Genomic DNA, 22,796 nt, shown 5'->3' with positions numbered 1-22,796 from the left:
TTGTGCAGGAAATGGCCCAACTTGATTATCATGCACATTGTGTAGAGAGTTGTCACTTTGGATGGGCTATCACAAGCAGGAGAGTGAATTTGTGTGGGGGGGTGGAGGGTGAGAAAACCTGGATTTGTGCTGGAAATGGCCCAACTTGATGATCACTTTAGATAAGCTATTACTAGCAGGACAGTGGGGTGGGAGGAGGTATTGTTTCATATTCTCTGTGTGTATATAAAGTCTGCTGCAGTTTCCACGGTATGCATCCGATGAAGTGAGCTGTAGCTCACGAAAGCTCATGCTCAAATAAATTGGTTAGTCTCTAAGGTGCCACAAGTACTCCTTTTCTTTTTGCGAATACAGACTAACACGGCTGTTACTCTGAAACCTGTCAGAATACCATGGATCTATGTTTTGTGTTGTTTGTCTATGGTGTTTGTCTTGTTGCTAGCATTGTTGTGTTTTAATGAACAGAAAACCTCATGACATGGGTGGGGAACGGCTTCAAAAGACTGACCTTGGGGTGGGGGAAGAAGTGTATGGGAATGCAAAAGGCTAACTCAGGAGAATCCCAAAATTCAGTGACCACTGTTAGGATCTTGGGACAAAGACCAAGTAGACGTCTTAAAAGACAAACTCCACCAACCTAAAACTAAATTGGCAAAAGGAGAGGTTGATTGTTTCATGCAGTGGTGGGAAGAGGCAAATCAAAGGTGGACAGAATCAAAACTTGCCTCTCTCAAAGATTCTGGCTTCTATCCCACCAGATGCAACTCATTTTACTGTTGTTGATTTGTGCTCTGCCACAGGGGTATACTGAAAGCCCGTCACACTTTTCCCAAGCATTAGCCCGAGACCTTGCTGACCTTGTTTTCCCATCCAGGTCCACACTAGTCCAATATGTAGATGATCTACTCCTCTGTTCCCCTTCATTGTGTGCCTCTGAAACTGACTCTTTAGTGCTCCTTACTGCCCTAGCAAATAAGGGTCACAAAGCTTCTTGCTCTAAACTACAACTCTGTCAAGCTTCTGTCACATACCTTGGCTTTCTCCTCTCCCAGGGTTCCTGTGCACTTTCTCCCACCCGCATCCAAGCTATCCTTAACTTTCCCCAACCCCGCTCCCCAAGCCAGGTCCGTAAGTTTTTAGGCATGGCTGGATTTTGCAGACAATGGATTCCCCAATATGCCTCCCTTGCAAAACCTCTCCAGGAACTCACTCGATTCTCTGTGCCTGACCCCATGCCGTGGCCCCCTGAGGCCAATTCTGCCTTTGTTTCCCTCAAACAGGGTTTGGCTTCTGCCCCTGCCTTAGGGCTTCCTGACTATTCTAAGCCTTTTACCCTTTTCTGCCACGAACAATCTGGGTGTGCACTTGGAGTTCTCACTCAGATGCATGGAGAAAAGAACCGCCCAGTGGCTTATTTCTCTGCCACTTTAGACCCTGTTGCCCAAAGCTTACCCCCCTGCGTGCTGTGACTGTTGCAGGGTGCCTAGTCAAAATGTCTGATTCCCTTGTTCTCCGCTCTCCTCTTATCCTCCTGGTCCCTCACTGACCTCACCCTGCTCCAAGACTCTGCCCCAGAAACCAAGAGAGTATCCTGGGTTGCCCAGGGTTGCTCTCTACATCCCGATTCCTTTTGGCGCTCGCCTACTGGCACCTTTGTAGCCCCCTTTTCACTCTACCCATCTCTGGCCACCCTGCTACACGGTGTTTCGCATGTCAGAAAGGAGGGGATGGTCTCTGCTGTAACAAAGACAGGATGGTGGGTCGCCCTGTTTTAGCTCTTTTGCAGCCCACCACTGTGCAGCCTGTACCATTTGCCAAAGCCATAATATTTACAGATAAACCTGTAAAAAGTGGCCCAGCGGTTCCAGGGCCTGCCTCAAGCACCGTTCTTGCACAAATGCCTAAGTGTCAACAATATGAATTTATATGGGTTATGGTATGTTTATTCTCCGGTTGGATTGAAGCCTTTCCTTGTCGCAAGACTGACTCACCGTCTGTTGCCAAATGTTTGTTAAATCATATTATACCTGCCAAGGGAATTCCTGCTACTCTGTCCAGTGATCGGGGTACACATTTTACTGGACAACTTGTTCAACACCTGGACCGTATATTGCATATCAAACACCTATTGCACTGTCCCTACCACCCACAGAGAGCAGGTGCAGCTGAAAGACGAAATGGTGCACTTAAGAATAAGCTTGCTAAAATTTGTGACTCTACAGGATTAAGCTGGCCAGTAGCCCTTATGGACATGAGATCCACTCCATCCCAAAGGCATAAATTAAGTCCCTTTGAAATTGTTATGGGATGCCCTATGTGAGCTATGACTACCATTACTCCCGTTCCAGATTTGAACTTGACTCACAGTGCGCTCCTTCAGTATTGCAAGGGACTAATGCAAGCTGTAAGTCACTTCCATTCACAGGTTCGAGCCGCCTGGCCCACGGAACCCACCTCCAACGCTTGCCACAACCTCGAGCCAGGTGATTGGGTCTACGTATGGCGCCATCATCGAAAGCACGCCTTGGAGCCCTGGTGGAAGGGTCCTCATGAGGTACTGCTTACTACACGGACGGCTGTTAAACTATCTGGCATCGCAGCGTGGATACATGCTTCACAGTGTAAGAAGGCACCATCCCCAGAGAACCAATCACCACCTCAGGACAACACAGAGTCAATTTTGACTCCAGAGGAAGACGTAGAGGAACAGTCTGCAACACCTTACAATCTACGCTCTCGTAAGCGTTGCCAGAAGCAGACGACGAACAAAAAGAAGCAGTAGCGAGGTTAGCGCCTACTGCCTGGTGGGCGTAAAACCGTGACTGCAGTTCCCTCCGTTGAGGTTGTCAGAACCAGAAGAGCCTTGCCTCCAACACGCGCCTCTGCCTGTTCCTCGGCTGCTGGTATCTTACGGTCTGGGGAGACCACGATGACCATTCTTTTATCCAGCAGCAGGTGTGGATAGCTCAGACCCTTAATATTTCTAATTGCTGGGTCTGCAGCCACATCCCAGCCCACTCTCAAACTGGTGTTTCTGTCCTGGCTATCCCACTCAAGTCCCCAGTCCTCACTGGAGGGCCTCATCCGTTTAACAAAATATGGAACAGCAATGACACTTGGGAAGCGGTGGGAATAAATGCATCTAAATGGATAAGTGTGGTGGAGGGAAAAGGTCATTGGTGTTGGATGTGTAATGGGACAGGGCTGAATCTGGGGAAAAGCTGTTGCCTTCAGCATATTGTGGAGAATCTGTGGCCACCGAGAACTTTTCCTATTGGTGAAAAGTCAAATCCAAACCATCCCAATGGACCATCACTGCCCTACCGCCCCAACAGGAGCACTTGCTGGAATATTGAGAAAGGTAAATTCTCCTGGAGGCTGGAGGAAGTGAGAGGTGGAAACCCATAAGGAGTCTCTAATGGTAAGAGTACCTGCAGTTCACAATGATCATTGAACTTAAACTGTTGATGGAAAAGGAATACAGTGAGGAAAGAGTTGAGAGAGAGGAAACGTATGAGTGAGAGTCACCATTGTGCTGTGTGGAGAAAATGCTGTATTTTTTCACTTGACCTAGGCCTCAGCAGGGGAGCACTTACTCCTGTAAATATTCCAGCAAGTGCTCCTGTTGGGGTGCAAGTCAGTGAAGCTGCATTGTGATTCTGTGGCTTCCTCTTCTGACCATAGCAAAATGTTCTCCAAAATAAGGGTCTCTCTTGGAGGTGTCAAAGTCAGATTCAGGACTCACATAATTTGTCAGACCACTCAGTTTATTAGCAAAGCGCTTTGCTAATGCACCCAGATGTGAGCCCCTCTCTGAAGCTCAAGATAACTTATTTATACAGCTAAGCCAATTGAGGCATCAAGTGAAAAAGTACAGTGTGTCTCCCCCACCCCCCCACTCCCCGGCGCCCAGCTCAAATCCACAAAACTAATTTTGTTTTCAGCCTCTGTCTCACTCTCAATATTCTCTTCTCCAGTCACTGATTGTTTCAAAGCAGTTATCCTTGTGAATGGCAGGCTGCCTCACTCTAAGATATGACAAAGAACTGCTCCTGCCCCCCAGTGCTGAATGCAGAGCAACTTCAAAACAGGAAATTCTAACCAGTCCTGTCTTAACCACAGCACTCTGGTCATTCTGTAGGATAGCGCTGCCTGGTTTGGATCTGGTTTCTTGAGAGAACAAGCACATTGCTGGGTGTCCCTGGAGAACTCCTCACTTAGGTTTGCAAAGACTAATAGTTTTCTTTTTCTACAAGAACATTGACCTGTACATGGCTGGCTGACAGCCACCATTTCCCCCCCAAATTCCCAGGAACAGTCTCCAGACACAGCTGGCACTCTCTGAAGAGCTAAATAGGAAAGTGCTGCTCTGTCTGGGCATTGTTTCTGCAGTGGAGCCCACACAGGGTCCTATCTGTCGGATGCTTTGAACCTCCAAGAGAGTCCCTGATTTCTGAGAACATTTCCCAGTGGTCAGAAGAGAAAAGCACAGAATCACAATGCAGCTTCACTGACTTTGCACCCCAACAGGAGCACCGGCTGGAGTGTTGACGAGGATGAGGGCCCCCAGTTGAGGCGTAGTTTAGTGAAAAAAACAGAGCACTTTTCTCCGCACAGCACAAAAAGGTGACTCTCAGTCAGATGTTTCCCCTCTCCCTAGTGTTGTCTCGCTGTATTTTCCATCGACTGTTTAAATTCAAGATCACTGTGATCTGCAGGGAGTCTTATCCTAAGACAGAATAAAAAACTGCAACTCAGCATTGAATGATTTGCAACCTCCACTGGGGAAATTCCAACCAATCATACCTAAACCACTGCACCCTCCGGTCGCTCTGTAGGATAGTGCTGCCTGGTTTGGGTCTGGTTTCTTGAGAGAACAAACACATTGCTGGGTTTCAAGGCAGAACTCCAGTTTCTTTTTTATTTTTTTCGCTCAGTCTAATGCTCTTTTTCCCTAGAGGAAGTTTTCCCGGGCAGAGGCTGGCTGCTTGCCACCATTTCCCCAGACATTCCCAGGAACAACAGCCAAACAACGATGGGGCTTTTTGAATAACTCTATAAGAAAATGCCAGTGTGTCTGGATGTTCTTCCTGGAGTTGACTGCTTATGGAATTCCACCGCTTTCCTTCCTCAAACAGCTGACACCTGAATGGGGCAGGGGTGTTTGGGGAGACTGCTGAAGCCAGCTGACTTCACTCAATCCCTCATTATAGGCAGGCATGGGTCATCTCTGCCCCAAACCTGCAAGAGACTCATTGTTGAGAACTTTTCCTATTGGTAAGAAGTCAAATACAAGCCACCCATATTGACCATCACTGACCTACCGCCCCAACGGGAGCACTTACTGGCATATTGAGAAAGGTAACTGCTCCCCTGTTGAGGCGTAGGTCTAGTGGAAAACTACAGCATTGTCTCCACACAGCACAAACCCACAAGGCTTATTTGTATGTTTTCAGGCTTTGTCTTGCTCTCGGTTTCCTCTTCTCCAATCACTCTAAGATATGACAAAGAACTGCATCTGCCCCCCAGTGCTGAATGCAGAATAACTTCAAAATAGGAAATTCTAACCAGTCCTGTCTTAACCACAGCACTCTGGTCATTCTGTAGGATAGCGCTGCCTGGTTTGGATCTGGTTTCTTGAGAGAACAAGCACATTGCTGGGTTTCAATGCAGAACTCCAGTTGGTTGTTTATTTTATTTATTTATATTCTTTGGCACAGACTAATGCTCTTTTTCCCTAGAGGACGTTTTCCCAGGCAGAGGCTGCCACCATTTCATCAGACAACTCCCAGGAACAATAGCCAAACACAGGTGGGGTTTTTGAATAACTATAAGAAAGTGCCAGTGTGTTTGGGTGTTCTTCCTGAAGAGTTAAATAAGAAAGTGAAAAAATACCAGCCTTTTAACCACACAGCAGAAAACGGTGACTCTCATTCATATGTTTCCTCTCTCTCGTGTTTTCTTGCTGTTTTCCCTTTTCAATCAACTGTTTAAATTGAATGATCATTGTGAACTACAAGTTGTTCTACCAGAGACAGCATAAAGAACTGCAACTGTACTCCAGTCTGAATGATTTGCAACCTCCACTGGGGAAATTCCAACCAATCGTATCATAGAATCATAGAATATCAGGGTTGGAAGGGACCTCAGGAGGTCATCTAGTCCAACCCCCTGCTCAAAGCAGGACCAATCCCCAATTAAATCATCCCAGCCAGGGCTTTGTCAAGCCTGACCTTAAAAACTTCTAGGGAAGGGGATTCCACCACCTCCCTAGGCAACGCATTCCAGTGTTTCACCACCCTCCTAGTGAAAAAGTTTTTCCTAATATCCAACCAAAATCTCCCCCAGTGCAACTTGAGACATTACTCCTTGTTCTGTCATCTGCTACCACTGAGAACAGTCTAGAGCCATCCTCTTTGGAACCCCCTTTCAGGTAGTTGAAAGCAGCTATCAAATCCCCCCTCATTCTTCTCTTCTGAAGACTAAACATCCCCAGTTCCCTCAGCCTCTCCTCATAAGTCATGTGTTCCAGTCCCCTAATCATTTTTGTTGCCCTCCGCTGGACTCCTTCCAATTTTTCCACATCCTTCTTGTAGTGTGGGGCCCAAAACTGGACACAGTAATCTAGATGAGGCCTCACCAATATCCAATAGAGGGGAACGATCACATCCCTCGATCTGCTGGCAATGCCCCTACTTATACATCCCAAAATGCCATTGGCCTTCTTGGCAACAAGGGCACACTGTTGACTCATATCCAACTTCTCGTCCACTGTAATCCCTAGGTCCTTTTCTGCAGAACTGCTGCTGAGCCACTCAGTCCCTAGTCTGTAGTGGTGCATGGGATTCTTCCGTCCTAAGTGCAGGACTCTGCACTTGTCCTTGTTGAACTTCATCAGATTTCTTTTGGCCCAATCCTCCAGTTTGTCTAGGTCCCTCTGTATCCTATCCCTACCCTCCAGCGTATCTACCACTCCTCCCAGTTTAGTGTCATCCGCAAACTTGCTGAGGGTGCAATCCACACCATCCTCCAGATCATTTATGAAGATATTGAACAAAACCGGCCCCAGGACCAACCCCTGGGGCACTCCACTTGATACCAGCTGCCAACTAGACATGGAGCCATTGATCACTACCCGTTCAGCCCGACAATCTAGCCAGCTTTCTACCCACCTTGTAGTGCATTCATCCAGCCCATACTTCTTTAACTTGCTGACAAGAATACTGTGGGAGACCGTGTCAAAAGCTTTGCTAAAGTCAAGGAACAACACGTTCACTGCTTTCCCTTCATCCACAGAGCCAGTTATCTCATCGTAGAAGGCAATTAGATTAGTCAGGCATGACCTTCCCTTGGTGAATCCATTTATCTAAACCTCTGCTCCCTCCGGTTGTTCTGTAGGATAGTGCTGCCTGGTTTAGATCTGGTTTCTTGAGAGAAACAGGCACACTGCTGGGTTACCATCTTTAACTCTTTTTAAAAAAAGAACCCCACAAGCTTATTCTCTCTTTCCCTAGAGGAATATTTGTCAGGAAATTGCTGGTTCTCTGCCCCCATTTCCCCAGAGAGTCTCAGGAACAGTAGCCAAACACAGCTGGCACTCTCTGAAGAACTAAATAAGAAAGTGCTGCTCTGTTTGGATCGTGTTGGCTCCCTTGGGGTCCCACCTGTCAAATTCTTCAGATCTCCAATAGTTTTGTGGAGAGCATTTCTCATCGATGGAGAGAGGAATCCAACTCAACCGAATGGCGCAGCCCTCATCTACCACCCCAATGGGAGCACTTGCTGGCTAAGTGCTGTTGAGGCAACAGGGAACTCCTTTCGAGGCATAGGTTAAGGGAAAAAATACAGCATGTTTTCTACACAGCAGAAATCCATAATCCTTATTCTGATGTTCTCTCTCTCTCTCTTGATTTCCTCTTCTCCATCCATTGAATCTTTATATTCAATTATCATAATGAACTGCAGGTAAAGTGACCCTGAGACAGGGGAAAGAACTGCACCCACGCTCCACAAGTGACTCTGGAGCGACCTCTACCCATGATATTTTGGCCTTTTCATATAACATGTTCTGTCTGCCTAAGACATGGGCACCAAAAGCCAGCTCCATCTAAGTCTTCCCTTTTCCTCATCAATAAGCGGCAGGGCATGCCGGATGACCTCAGCAGCATCACCCAAGGCCAATATCAGGGCATCTACCTCGTATTCCCGTGCTTTCTCTGTTAAACCTTACAGAATTATTCATATAACCGAATGCTGGGGCATGGCTGCACCCTTCGCTTTCTTTTCTCCTCAGGGGTCCTAGTCCTGGGTTCGTTCATAAAGGCGGCTGGGGCCTCCACCCAAGCAAACCTTTCCTAATGCTGAGAACCCAGAGGGCCTGTGACAGGGATGCTCCATTCACTGCTAAAATGGCACCTCCTCTGGTCACTCTGGGGAATAGCACACAAGGTCAATGCTCCCGTCTCGCAGTTGCATGCCATCTCTCTGCCTTTCTCTCTGGGTCTACCGCCCCTTTCTTGCCCCAGGAGCTGCTGCTGCCTCTTCGTGACTTAGCCCTCTGGGCAGGTCATCAAATGTCTTCCCCTTCTGAGGCAGAAAAGTATCTTCCCACAAACAGGCTCCTATTCACTCCCTCACTGTCACTCTATTCCAGGTTCTGGCTCAGGGACCCTCTAGCCAGCAGTCAAGGACTATTCCTTTCTAGACCTTGCTGCTTTTCCTCGAGCCCTGTCCTACCTTCCTGGCTTTGCCAGCCCAAACGCACCTCCCTTCTCCCAGGGAGTGACTGTAGACTTTCCCAGCAGCCCCCTTCTGCAGCCAATTTCCTGCCTTTTATAGCCTTAGCCCAGCTTGTTCCCCCTCAGCTGGGCCCCTTCACTCAGGCAGGGGGTTACTTCTTCACCTGATTCCCCTCAGCTGTGGCTTGTTGGGTCAATTAGCCCCCTTCTCAGTCTGCCTTAACCTTTTCAGGGAAAGTGTGGGGTGAACACCCCATTACAGGGTTTTATCCCTTTGGAAAATATTCAACACCCCATTTTGCACAGAGGAATGTAAGTGAGAGCACACAAAAGTAAAATAGATATCACAATTCCCAGAGGAATAACCCAGCAACTGGAGCTCTATTAGATATGGGGAACTGTGATGGTGGTGTACTCTTACTCACCTGGGTGACGCCCCCTTCTGGTGATTCTGGGGATTAGCCCAGCATGGTTCAATGCTGCCTTGCACCTTTCCTTACACTAACAGAGGCATCGTACAGCCTCTCATGACTCAGTACTCCAGCCAGGTCTCTTCTGTGTTTTCCCTTCCCTTCAAGCTCTCAAAGTCTCTCTCAGGGGTGGGGCAGTCCTCATACCCACTGCCCTGACTATTTCACTCCTGCAGTGACTCAGGCGGTCTTCCCGTTTGCTGCCACTCTGCAGTGTATAGAAGGGGAACCCAGGCCCATCCTCTACTCTGGCTTCCAGTCCAGAGCTCTACTGTGAGCAGATAAGATCTAGTTCTTCCTGAAAAAGAACATAAGAATGGCCCTACGGGGTCAGATCAAAGGTCCATCTAGCCCAGTATCCTGTTTTCCGACAGTGGACAGTGCCAGGTGCCCCAGAGGGAATGAACAGAACAGGTAATTCAAGTGATCCATCCCCTGTTGCTCATTCCCAGCTTCTGGGAAACAGAGGCTCGGGACACCCATTCCTGCCCATCTAGCTAATAGCCATTGATGGACCTATCCTCCATGAATTTATCTAGTTCTTTTTTGAACCCTGTTTTGGTCTTGGCCTTCACAACATCCTGTGGCAAGGAGTTCCACAGGACTGTGCATTGTGTGAAGAAATACTTCCTTTTGTTTGTTTTAAATCTGATACCTATTAATTTCATTTGGTGACCCCAAGTTCTTGTGTTATGAGAAGCAGTAAACAACACTTCCTAATCTACTTTCTCTATCCCAGTAGTGATTTTATAGACCTCAACCATATCCCCCCTTAGCCATCTCTTTTCCAAGCTGAAAAGTCCCAGTTTTATTAATCTCTCCTTGTACAGAAGCCGTTCCATACCCCTCATCATTTTTGTTGCCCTTTTCTGAATCTTACTGCTCTCTTCCCTGGACTACTTCCCACCATACTTCTTTGAGCGTTTCCTTCACCAGCCTTCCTAATCGGGCTCCTCTCTCTGAATTCTTCCTCATGGATTCCTATCCCCCCTTCCTTCTCCCTTACCTCATAGACTGCAGGCTTCCTCCCTGCTTCCCCCTCCCCCCCCTCCCCCCCCGGCGACAGTGTCACCAGCCTCCTGGTTTTATAGAATCCTTCCTGTCCCCTCACAGGCGAGTGCTTCTCTTTAGTGCTGTCCACACATCATCTCCGATTGCAGCTTTGTTCGGCTGATTTGGCCCACCTGGCCTCATTCTACTTGTTCAGGGCTGGGGTGGCGACTACATCCCATCACAGGAACTCAGGGGTAAGGGACAATGTGAAAAGGGGTCAGAATAATAGAAGACGAGATGAACAATACATGAACTCACCCCCTTCCAACACTGACAGCAAATAGATATCACCTGGTTCTCTCCCAACACCTGCCTAGGCAAATGCTGGGTTTAGACTCAAACTTGATCTATGCTACCAATTTATATTGGTATAACCATGTCTCTCAAGGGTGTGGAAAATCCACTTCCCCAGCAATGTTCTTATATTGACCTGACCCGCAGTGTAGACAGTACTCTGTTGACACCAGGGCTCCTCCTAATCTTCTCCCTTGTGTTCTTCCGTCAACGTAGTTTCCGCCTCTCAGGGAGAAGCTGTCCTGTCAGCATAGGGAGTAAAAAGAAAAGGAGTACTTGTGGCACCTTAGAGACTAACCAATTTATTTGAGCATGAGCTTTCGTGAGCTACAGCTCACTTCATCGGATGCATATCGTGGAAACTACATAGGGAGTGTTTTCACTGAGCACTACAGTGGTTCTGCTGCAGGCTAGGATGGGTGGTACAGACCTGAACTCGGTGGCGGGAATAAAACACAATAATCAAATGAATAAGCAGGTGTGTTCTTACCAATTATCTACACCCTAGGATAGTAAGAGCATCCTCATGGCTCCCTGGTCTGGAGTCAGCTGTGCAGTTAGCCTGGCTCTCGGTAGCCAAACCTTCACGCTCTCCTCAGTCTCCTGGCTGTCTGGTCTCTGCTGAGATGACACTGTTCAAGGTCTCAGAAATCCCTAAAGATTTTCCTAGGGTGGGAATGTAGAGAGTAGAAGGCTTCTCTCCGTCTGGGATGCTTCTCTCTCTGCTACATTCCAAAAAGCAGCCAAAACACAAAGTAAAACTAAACCCTTTGTCTCTGAGTTCTGGCTTACGATTGATTCCTGTAGTAGCTTCCAGCTTGTTCAATCTCCGCCCTGGACTCTAGACAGCCTGGGAATTGTAGTCCTGATCCTCTGCCACCATTACTGCTGTCATCCAGGGTTCAGACTTCAGGTATTTCAGGAGCACCCTCTGCAAGATGAGAGTCACCAGCGTAGAAATGCAGCCTCGGCTCTACAGGAAGGGTTTCTGGTTTTAATCAACAAAAATCAATCATTGTTTATCCAATAAATGCTGGAAATGGTTACTCCATTCGTGCTGACTTCATCCCTTTCCCAGTGCAGTTTGTTAATAGGTCAGGTGTGGCCAAACCAAGGATCAAGAGCTGCATGTGGCTCTTTTACAGTTAAAGTGCGACTCGCGGATTACACCCCCCCATGGTCCCCAATTCTCTGCCTATTAGAATGGGGGGGGCGCCACACGGCTGCCATCCCCCCTCCAAGCCCTGGATCACTGGAGTGGGGGAGCGGGTGGCATGCCCTGGAGCGCCGGGTGGCCGGGAAGTGTGGGCCCACCCTTCTCAGACCCGGAGCGCAGGCCAGCCACCTTTAGCTCCGTCTTTGGGCCCTGGTCACGGGGGGAAGAACCCCCCTGCCTCGCCGCACAGCGCCGAGAAGCAGGAATGGGTCTGCGGACAGAGTCTCGATGGAGCCATCCAAGACTGTTTGGGGAGGCTCGGCATTCCCTTCCCTTCGATACCCATTGCCCATGCATCCAGTGTTTACTGACAAAACAGTACCCAATTCCTTCCTGGCCTTGTTTCAATTTAAAACTGATCTGTTTTCAGACTCTAATACAGAGCCAGTTTATTTCCTTCGGGAAACACTGTCCACTGGGGAGTAAAAATCCCAGCAACAATTATCAGTTGAAGTCTCTGGGGTCATTTGGAAGAAATTAGATTCCTCCTTCCTTGACAATGTCATTGATTTCTTTTCAAGAGGTTGGAGAGACAAGTAGCCCCATTTGATGTCAGGCATGTACCGGCACGTATGAGAACTTGGCATCTTTATTGGTGTGGTAGGGTTTCTCTTCCTTTCTATTCAAGCTTTCTTTACTGGTAACATAGGATACATCTACACTGCAACTAGACCCCATGGCTGGCCCATGCCAGCTGACTTGGGTTCACGGGGCTCGAACTGCAGGGCTGTTTCATTACTGTGTAGATTTCTGGATGTGGGCTGGAGCCTGAGCTCTGGGAACCTCTCACTCGGCAGGGTCCTACAGCCCAGGCTCCAGCCTGAGCCTGGAAGTCTACACAGCAATAAAACAGTCCCACAGCCCGAGCCCTGCAAGCCCGAGTTGGCTGGCACGGGCTAGCCGTGGCTTTTCCTTTGCTATGCAGACACACCCATAGGGACTACAGTGCTGGAACAGACCCGGTCCTATGCCCAGGTGCATTAGAAGAGGGTGAAAACACAGAACCTTTTGGGGCCCTTGATGATAGTTCGTTTATGGCCTGAGACTGAGTGTCATTAACATAAACATTTTTATCAATGACTGGGAAGAATCCATAAAATCATCGCTGAAAAAGTCTGCGGATGACACATGACTTGGGGGAGTGGTAAATAATGAAGTGGACGCGTCACTGATTCAGAGTGATCCGGATCACTTGGTAAACTGGGAGCAAGCAAATGATGTGTGTTTTAATCTGGCTAAATGCAAATCTATACATCTAGGAACCCAGAATGCTGTCCATAGGTACAGCATGGGGGACTTCACCCTGGGGAGCAGCGACTCTGAAAAAGTTTGGAGGCTCGTGGTGGATAATCAGCTGAACACAAGCTCCCAGTGCGACACTGTGGCCAAAAGAGGGAATGCGATCCTGGGATGCATGAGCAGGGGAATCTGGAGTAGGCACAGAGAGGTTATTTTACCTCTGCATTGGTCACTCGTGTGACTGCTGCTGGAATCCTGTGTCCAGTTCTGGTGCCCACCATTCAAGAAGGATGTTGATAAATTAGAGAAGGTTCAGAGAAGGGCCACAAGAATAATTAAAGGGTTAGAAAACCTGCCTGAGAGTGACAGACTCAAGGAGCTCCATCTATTTAGCTTAACAAAGCAAAGGTGACTTCATCCCAGTCTCTCACTACCTCCGTGGGGAACAAATATTTCACAATGGGCTCTTCAATCTAGCAGAGAAAGGTTGAACCCAATCCAATGGCTGGAAGTTGAAGCTAAACAAATTCAGACTGGAAATAAAGCACACATTTTTAACTGTGAGAGTAATTAACAATTGGGACAACTTACCAAGGGTCGTGGTGGATTCTTCATCCCTGACCATTTTAAAATCAAGATGGGATGTTTTTCTGCTCGAGGGATTATCATGGGGCAGTTCCACCGGGGGTGAGTCTATATGACCACAGTGGTCCTTTCTGGCCTTGGAATCTATGAATAACTGTGGGGCATCTGGCTCCTCTGCTTTGCACTTTGTGTGATCATTTGCACTCGTGTAAAATGCCACCCCTTTGCACACATGTAAAGACTACAGAAAGTGAAGAGCAGAAAAAAATGCAGTCCCTTAATTCCTTTTTTCCCCTTCTAAATTACGAGATTCATTTTACATGGTGTTAAAAATCTGGACTGGACTGATGCTAATAATATACAGCTCTTTCATCCACAGATCTCAAAGCGCTTGACCAAGGAGGTGAGTATCATATTGCCCTTTATACAGATGGGAAACTGAGGCACAACTAGGGGAAGTGACTGTCCCAACAGCACCAGAATAGACCCCAGGTCTGCTGCATCCCACTTCAGTACATTATCCACTAGTCCACACTGCTTCCCTGGACACTAACTCATCTGCATAGCTGACTTCAGTGCAGGATGAATAGCCCTGGCCTGCTTTATGTGGGTTAGTGTGCGGGAGGCATGTAGCAGTGAGGGCCCAAACCAAGGGTTCCGGGTTTAAGTCACTGCTCTGACACAGACTTCGTGTATGACCGGTCACTTAAGGCTGGATTCAACAAAGGATTTAGGCACCTAGCTGCCCACTTGAAATACCTAAATCCCAGACTCAGGCCCCAATGTAATTCACAAAGTCCCCCGCACAGTAGCCACTGAACTTCACAGGTGCTAAAACTTTCCTGACACCAAAATTCTTGAAGTCAGACCTCCCTGCCCCTGCCTTCGAGCCTACGCATGGCAGCCCCATGCCAGGTGTCCAGCTGCCTGGGCCCCAGAGCGATTCACTAACTGGGGGCAGATGGGCATTCCTCCTAATACACTGGAGGGGCACAACCCTGTAAGTGTGCACTGAGCTCGCCTACCGGATCAGGTCCCCATGGGCGAGCCTACACAAAATGCAGGGCTGGGGTGGGGAGTCCCTGCCTCATAACTTGCAGCCCAGTGGTTAGGGCTGGCTCAAGTCCCCGCTCCACCTGAGGAGAGAAGAAAGGGTTTGAATGCAAGGGGCTGGACTAGAGGACCTTTCGAGGTCCCTTCAAATCCTACACTTCTGTGATTCTGTGAAATGCCCTTTTATAACACTGTTGCATGGGCACCAACTATATAGCACCCATGGGAAAAAAATAGTGGGTGCTCAGCACCCACCAGCAGCCAGCTCCCTGTCTTCCCACCCCAGCTCCTCCCATCTGCCAGCAGCCCTGCCAATCAGCTCCTCCCCGTCCCTCCCAGTGCCTCCCGCCTGCCGCGATCAGCTGTTCCCTAGCCTGCAGGAGGCGCTGGGGGGGGCAGGGAGAGGAGCGGGGACGCTCGGGGGAGGGGGCAGAATTGGGCAGGAAGAGGTGGGGCAGGGGTGGGGGTTTAGGAGAAGCAGGGGTCTGGGGCCAAGTGGGGGTGGGAAGAGGCGGGGGGAGCTTGGGGGAAGGGGGTGGGTGGGGAACAGGAAAATAGGATCTGGGGAAGGCAGGGGATAAGGTTCGTTAATCATTATTGATAAATAAGCCAGTCCCCTACCATCTAACACACACAAACTCCTCCCATCCCAGCTCCCTCCCCGTCGCCTTCCTGAGGCAGATGGTGCGCTGACATTGCGTGTCCTGAGATGGTGTGTTGTGGTGCCGGCCAGCTTAAACAAAAGTCTCCTTGTCATGGATCCACAGGATTCAGGTTACCTCCCAGCTTTTCCAAAGTTCCTTCAGTGGGCCAGCCCCAATAGGGGTCCCACTCTTCCTTCAGGGCAGGACCCGTGGCCTCAAGGCCTCCGAGACTGAGCCCCATGGCTCCTACCATCCTGCTCAGCAAATCCTCCTGAGATAGACGGCATGTCAGAGACTTGTTCCCTCTTCAGGGCTCGTTGCACCTCCGTAGGGTGACCAGATGTCCCAATTTTATAGGGACAGTCCTGATTTTGGGGTCTTTTTCTTATATAGGCTCCTATTACCCTCCACCCCCTGTCCCGATTTTTCACATTTGCTGTCTGGTCACCCTACTCCATGAGTATTTGCAGAGACAGCAGGCAGCTCTGCCAAGCAGAGCGGGCTTTGTTACTCCGCCGGGACCCAGCACTGGGAAGTCCGTAATTTAGCACAGAGGAGCTTAAGCTATTATCCATATCAGCCAAGTCAGGGCTCCCTTGAGCCGTGCCACTGATGAAACTGTCTTGGCTTCCTCCCTTTGTCGCCCAATCCCAGGGGAGCTCCCCAGTCTCTACAAAAGCCAGGTCTTATTCTAGGTTCCTGTCACCCTTTGGTCCATGGTCCTCCTCCTGCAGACCCCTGCTGAGTTCACACGCTCTGCCTGCCTGGAGCATCCCATCGTTAGGTGTCAATTGTGCAGTCACTGGGGCTTCCATTGTCTTCATCGGGACTTTTAGCCAGTCCTTTAACGACCTGCTCATTCCACCCCAGACAGTCTTGTGACCTGCACATCCTCAAACCTCCCACTCTGCCCCACGAGCGGCTCTTTAATCCTTTAGCACCCCATTTTGTAGCAATTCCTAGTCAAGTCCATCCCTGCCATGCATATCGCGCATTAAAATACTACAGAAAATTCCCACTTCCTCACCCGCCTTTCTTTATCTTCACCCTGGGGTGAGGTCCTCTTCTGACTCCAGCCAGGCTCACTGGTTCCCCCAATCTGGACTCCTCCTGGGGTCTCAGTGGGCTCTCAGTAGACAGTGCCGGTCGGATGCTGGATGCTGGAGACGGCGGTGCTGGAGCTGCCGGATCTGTGCATCTAGAATCTCAGAGCAGGGCAACCTCACTTCCGGGAGAAGGGGGAATTCAGCCGGGACTCGCCGAGCTGTGCTGTCACTCTCCCAGCATCCACACTCAACCCTCCGTGCTGGGAACTGGAATGAGTTGGGAAGGGGGGGGGCATCTGAATTGTCATCCTTTTTTGGTGGGACCTCTTAGAAGCCCAGACCAGGGAAAGGGCAATGAGAGCTGAGACAGTGGAGTCCTTGTCTGCTGACTATAGGGTCCCTGGGCTGGAAATTAAAAGCAGCCAGACTGGGTCAGACCAATGGTCCCTCCAGCCCAGTGTCCTGTCTTCCAACAGTGGCCACTGTCAGGTGCTTCAGAGGGAATGAACAGAACAGGGCGACTATCGAGTGATCTATCCCCTGTCGTCCAGTCCCAGCCTCTGGCAGTCAGAGGTTTACGTACACCCAGAGCATGGGGTTGGTCCTAGATCATCTTGGCTAATATCTATTGATGGACCAATCCTCCAGGAACTTATCTCGTTCTTTTCTGAACCCAGTTATAGTTTTGGCCTTCCCATCGTCCCCTCGCAAGGAGTTCCACAGGTTGATTGGAACCTGAGGTAGTGGGAGGACCCGGGTTTCCCTACCAGCCATTGGGAAGTGCTGCAGGACTCATGAAAGTCACCCAGAGAGCTGGTCCAGTGAGACTTTGATATCCCAGAAAGGGAAAACTACATAGTGACCAGGCCGGAGGGCTAAGTCACAAAGAGAGAACACCCTGAGTCCCAGAGAGCAAGAGGGGCCATGGGGGGAGTGAGCAAAGGCAGGGGGTGCTAGACCAGGCAAGAGCTGATCCCCAGACCCATCACAAAGGGGCATGCCCAATGGTGAGTGAGTGAACCCTGTTACTGGTGGTCACAAGACATGTAGGCCCCACCCCTGCTGCCTGCCACCACCTCACTGCACAGCATCTGCCGTGCAGCGCTGTGACCTGTCAGCACGTTCTCACCACAGTACAGGAGAAAGGGGGCTGACCCGAGCCAAAACCAGCCCATGTACTCAGGTCCCACTGGGCTGCAGGGCTCTGTCTAGTACCCCCGGGGGTTGTGTGAACAGAGGTGAGCCCAAAGGTGGGGGCACAGCATGAAGGCATTTGGGAGCCGCTGGTTTACAAAAGAGGAAGTTCCTCGCCCTGGGGGCTGCAGAGAAAACCATGAAACCGTGACCTAAGCGAGCACCTGAAACTCAGAAACCAGGAAGGTGAAGAAATCTATTTATTTATTAATCTCATGATGGTTTTAGCCAGTCTTGTGGGGGTTTTTTTGCCCGCCTCACACATTGTTGAGCTTATGCTCAAATAAATTGGTTAGTCTCTAAGGTGCCACAAGTACTCCTTTTCACACTGTTTTTGAACATTCAGAGTTGGCAGTACTAGGGAGAGGGGAGGCAGTGCAGCCTAGTGGCGAGCACAGCATCCCAGGACTCAGCAGACCTGGGACCTCGTCCCCAGCTCTGCCTCTGAGTGCAAGTCAAGGCACTGCTCTGTGCCTCAGTTTACCCATCTGTAAAATGCAGCTAATGATACTGACCTCCTTGGTCAAGCAGTTTGGGCTCCTCTGACAAAAAGTGCTGTTTAAGAGTTAGCGGTATTATCTTACCCCAGGGCAATGGACTTGGCTGGGGGTGCTACTGCACTATAAATAACATCATCCAATCTAAGACGTGTGCAGCCAATTATTTCAGTCCCTAATATGTTTTAAGTATACTTATGTTTTAAGTTACATTTGTATTGAATTATAATGTTAGCTGTGTATTAATGTATAATTAGTATGTGATGGGGGGTTCTTAATTTTCAATAGTGTTCACCCCATCAAAGCCAATAATTTCATTTAATGGATTTATTGTTTTGGTTAGGTATAATCAATTAATGAGTGATGATATTAAGTATCAGAGTAACAGCCATGTTAGTCTGTATTCGCAAAAAGCAAAGGAGGACTTGTGGCACCTTAGAGACTAACCAATTTATTTGAGCATAAGCTTTCATGAGCTACAGCTCACTTCATCGGATGCATCTGATGCAGTGAGCTGTAGCTCACGAAAGCTTATGCTCAAATAAATTGGTTAGTCTCTAAGGTGCCACAAGTACTCCTTTTCTTTTTGCAAATACAGACTAACACGGCTGTTACTCTGAAACCTATGGTAGGAGTGGCCATAACACAGGATAAAAACATTTCCCTGATCCAGATAGGGTAGGAAGACCCCATCAGGAGACTCACACACACACACTTCCACTGATGACAACCCTTTGAGAGATCCACCTGACTCTATAATATCTTTGGGGATGTGAGTATGAATACACTGCTGGCTATTGTATGGGCCCTCTCAGGTTTTGTATACGTGTTTGTGATTGTAACCTGAATTATCTGCACAATGAAGCTTATAATACAGAGAAAATTCCCTAAATTCAATGTAAATAAAGGCCACATGTGAAACCTGTGCTAACAGCCCCAGGCTACTCATGATGGCTTGTTTCCATGGCTAGTAAAACCTCAGGCTCCACTCCTGGTGAAAAATTCTTCCATGCTAACCACACAGTCGGAAAACAGCATCCTTTTGGGTGGAGAGTGACCACCTTTCCTGGACGGAAATAGGGGAAAGCCACATGAGAAACAAGGGACAATGCTTTATTTGAAGGGATGTCTTAGGGAAACACCGTTTCTCTTGGCATATCATATTTTTTCTCTCACACGTACATTTCTACTGTCCAATGCAATTAGCATAAGCTTCAATTTAATGTTTAAATGGTACTTTATCATATTTAATACATTTTAATACATCTTATCATAAAGGACAGGTGGTCTCTCTAAGAGACAAATCAATTAAACCAGGGACGGTCCCTTAAAATAAAGGACATGTGGTCACCCTACTTGGGTGCATACTATTACCGGATATCACTGTTGCAGTTAATTTCTTACCATTAGCAAGGATTCATGTATTCCACGCCGAGCGGTGTCCCGATTCTGCTGCATAATCGCATGGCTTCTGTAGCCTGGCTGCCTGGATTCTGCAGCAATCCGGTGTGCCAGGCTGGAAATTTTACATCAGCTTTGCCGTTATGCTGGAGGGAGTTAGTGGCTGCCAATAGGTGGGTCTCCGGTCCAAGAACAATCACAGCGCATCAGAAGGCTCAATCTAGTCCCTTTATGTGGTTAAAAACAGCTGGGGTGGGCAGGGGAAAGAGGTGGGTAGCAACCACCCAAGGCACCAGACCGTATGGCCGGGCGGAGCTAAGTCGTGCAGATGGAGGGCTGTCCCTGCTTGCAGATATGGGGCCTGGGATATGGGGCGCAGGCTGTGGGGCTTGGGGGCAGGAAGCCGGGAGGGGGAGTGTGACTCTGAGAGGAAGCAGGGACGGAGCTTCTTGGGGACAGAGCTTGCTGGAGGGGCAGACGTGGCGATTTCGCAGCCAGGAAGCTGCCTGCTGCGGTTTGTTTCTACTCTCTTCAAGGACACCGGACTTTTTTTTTCAGTAAATAGAGATTACACCAAGAATATCCCTGACTCGTCTCATCCATTTCTCTCCCTGATGGAAACAAGGCCTCAAGTTTTGGCTAACTGCTCCGGCCAACTCGGCAGCAATATTTAAATTCTTTTCAGTGGAGGAGTGTCGCAAAATAAATAGGAGATTGGCACAGTGGGCTGCCTTATTTATTGTGATGTTCCATTCATTTCACATGGTCTTCACATTTGCAATGTTCTGCAGAACCCTGTATTGAGAAGGCATAACTAGAAGGCATGTGGTGGAAGCCGGGGAGTGTGGCAGCTGGGCAGGTAACACATATGGCTTTTGTCACCTGGTGAGCAGGGCCGGATTAACTTTTTGTGGGCCCGGCACCAAACATAATTGTGGGCCCCCCGGGAAATGATTGTAAAAGGGGCCGGGGGCAAAAGCACAGCGGGGCGGGAGCTAGGGTTGGTCCCTGGAGCAAGGGAGGGGCCAGGGGTAAACTGCAAGTGCAGCAGGGCTGGGGAGGGGGTAAACAGGATCCCCCACGCGCCCCTGCCCACATAGAGCGGGTACCTACCTGGTTCTAGCCCAGTCTCTTCGTCTCTCTCTGCACAGAGCTGCCCCCTCCCGCAGCAGCAGGACCGGTTCTCTTCCAGTCCTCTGGGGTGGGTGTTAGGAGTGGGAGAAGCGGAGGCTAATGTGGTTACTCCTATAACTGGACTTTTAGTTTCCAGTCAGCACTGCTAACCGGACACTCAGGTCCTGTTTTCTACTGGAGTTTCCAGTCTAAAACTGGATACCTGGCAACAGGGCTGCCAGAAATGCCCGGGGGGGGGCGGGGGGGGGCAAGGGCAAGCAATCATTTTTAAGCGGGGTGGGGAAGCAAGTGGTGGGTGGGCTAGGGAGTGGAGAGGAGCTAGTGGGCAGGGCCATGTCTGCTGTACTGCCCAGGTAGGTTGGAGACTGTGCGGATCAGCTGACACAGTATCCCCAGCCCAGGTGACGTGACCGCCAGGGGTGGATTTAGAGTTAATGGGGCCCCCCGGCCCTGAGCTGAGCTTCATTTTTGGGGCCCCTCCATGGGACCCAGCCAAGAAAAAAGAACATTCTCTCTTATCTCCCCCCCACCCCCGTTTTTCATTCTTTTTTTCTTCATCCTCCTCCTATAAGTAATAGCAAGTAAATGAAAATAAAGTGAGGCACCTTGGTTGTTCCTGGTAGTCTCACTTATTTTTCCACAGACCACTGGAAAAATCACTGGGGGTTTCAACGGACCATTTAATGATCTTTCCACATATTGTTTCTACCGTTAGCTAACTATTGTAAAGCGCTTTGGATAAGAGCGCTTTAGAAAAAAGATGTAAAAAACATTGGAGTGTGGGGTCTGGCCAGGAGCTAGGGCGAGGGAGGGGGCTCAGGGTTGGGGCAGGAGGTTGGGGTGTGGAGCGCTTACCTGGGGCAGCTCCTGCTTAGTGTGAGGGGTGCAGGTGGGAATGGGGGTGTGTGCAGGAGCTGCCGTTTGGTGCTCAGGGTGGGGGAGGGTGCAGGAGTCAGGGCATGGAGTGTGGGGGGGAGCTGGGTATGTGTGGGGGGTGCAGGAGTCAGGACAGGGGGCTGGGGAGGTGTGAGGAGGTGCAGGGGTCAGGGCAGGGGGCTGGGGGTGTGGGCTGGGGTCGTGGGGGTGCTCACAGCAAGGGGCTGGAGGGGGTAGCCCCGATTCCAGCCCCTTCCCCAGGTTCCACCCCCGCCTCTTCTCCACCTTCTCCTCCTCCCTGGAGCAGTGAGCATGCTGAGGCTCTGCTCTTCCCTCTCCCTCCTGCCAGCAAACAGCTGATCGGCGGCAGGGAGACGGGGAGGGGAGGGAACGCAGCACGCCAGGAGAAGAGGCGGGGGAGGAGCTTGGCTGCCCGTGGAGTCTGCCCTGCTGCAGCAGGAGCCGGCAGAATCAAGCTTCTGCCCCCACAGGAGAGAGCAGGGGGCAGAGAAGAGCGGGCCAGGCCAGGACCCCTTTGGACTGTAGGCCTGGCGCCATGGTAAATCCAGTACTGCTGGTGAGACATAGGAGCTGATTGGGATAAGCATAGTCACCGGCTGTTTCTTGAAAAGTGATCCGTAATGTCGTAGAACAGCACTGAAATTTAAATAATCATCATTAGGTTTCAGAGTTAACATCCATTTGAACTGTATAGAGACCATTCCTGTTCCTCAGAGTTATGCTGTCTGCGGATTCACTGCATTGGTTGTCTCAAAATTACTTTCACCTCCACAAAGGATGGAAATATATATTGATGACAGCTTGGATTCAAAAAGATAGTTCGAAGGCAAGTGGTGAGAGAAAAACAAATTCCACGGAAATTGTAATGAAATCACACAAAACAGAGCTCTGGCATTGTGTTCCCAATATGTCTGGCTAGAGCAGATTCAGAGATAGTAACAGGTGCTGGCTTGATTGTCCTGGGAATTAACATGCTTTCATTTTTCAACACACACGATGCTGGGGAACCGTCAGTACTGATGGAAATAAACCTGAGGTTTAAGTTGCAGAGACACTCTCTAGGTGGGAGAGGTTAGTGCAGAGTGCGTGAAACTCTCCACTGAAACTTTTTGCTGGTGTTTTTGACTAAATGAAACATTTTGTTTTGTTGAAAAAAACAAAAATTTTTGGCCACCCCTCCCCTCCAAAAAATGTGATTGTTCGATGAAAAATTGAAATTTTCCTTGCGTAAAAGTATAACCATCTTCTGAGCCACTCTAGTGCAGAGAACAAGGTCATTCTGTACATGTTTCAATTCAGTATTGTAACTCTCTTCCCAGAGTTATAGATTTTTAA

General features: G+C 49.3%; 1 long non-coding RNA gene across 2 annotated transcripts in view; it reads right to left on the bottom strand.

Moving 5' to 3' along the window:
• The window catches only part of LOC125628010 (uncharacterized), a 28,445-nt gene extending 8,305 nt beyond the window's left edge, over positions 1-20,140 (bottom strand). Inside the window, exons 1-3 of one of the 2 annotated variants that reach the window (XR_012665859.1) lie at positions 19,434-20,140; positions 11,046-11,543; positions 10,692-10,797 (exon numbers count right to left, since the gene is read on the bottom strand). This is a non-coding gene — a long non-coding RNA (uncharacterized LOC125628010). The remainder of the gene's footprint in view (positions 1-10,691; positions 10,798-11,045; positions 11,544-19,433) is intronic. The other variant, XR_007354130.2, reaches the window with a different exon arrangement.
• Between the last annotated feature and the right edge of the window lie 2,656 nt (positions 20,141-22,796).

The sequence above is a fragment of the Caretta caretta genome, chromosome 23 (genome assembly GCF_965140235.1).
Source record: "Caretta caretta isolate rCarCar2 chromosome 23, rCarCar1.hap1, whole genome shotgun sequence".
NCBI classification, from domain to species: domain Eukaryota; kingdom Metazoa; phylum Chordata; order Testudines; family Cheloniidae; genus Caretta; species Caretta caretta.
Note: the sequence above shows the minus strand (reverse complement) of the source record. Positions and strands in the feature narration are given on the sequence as shown.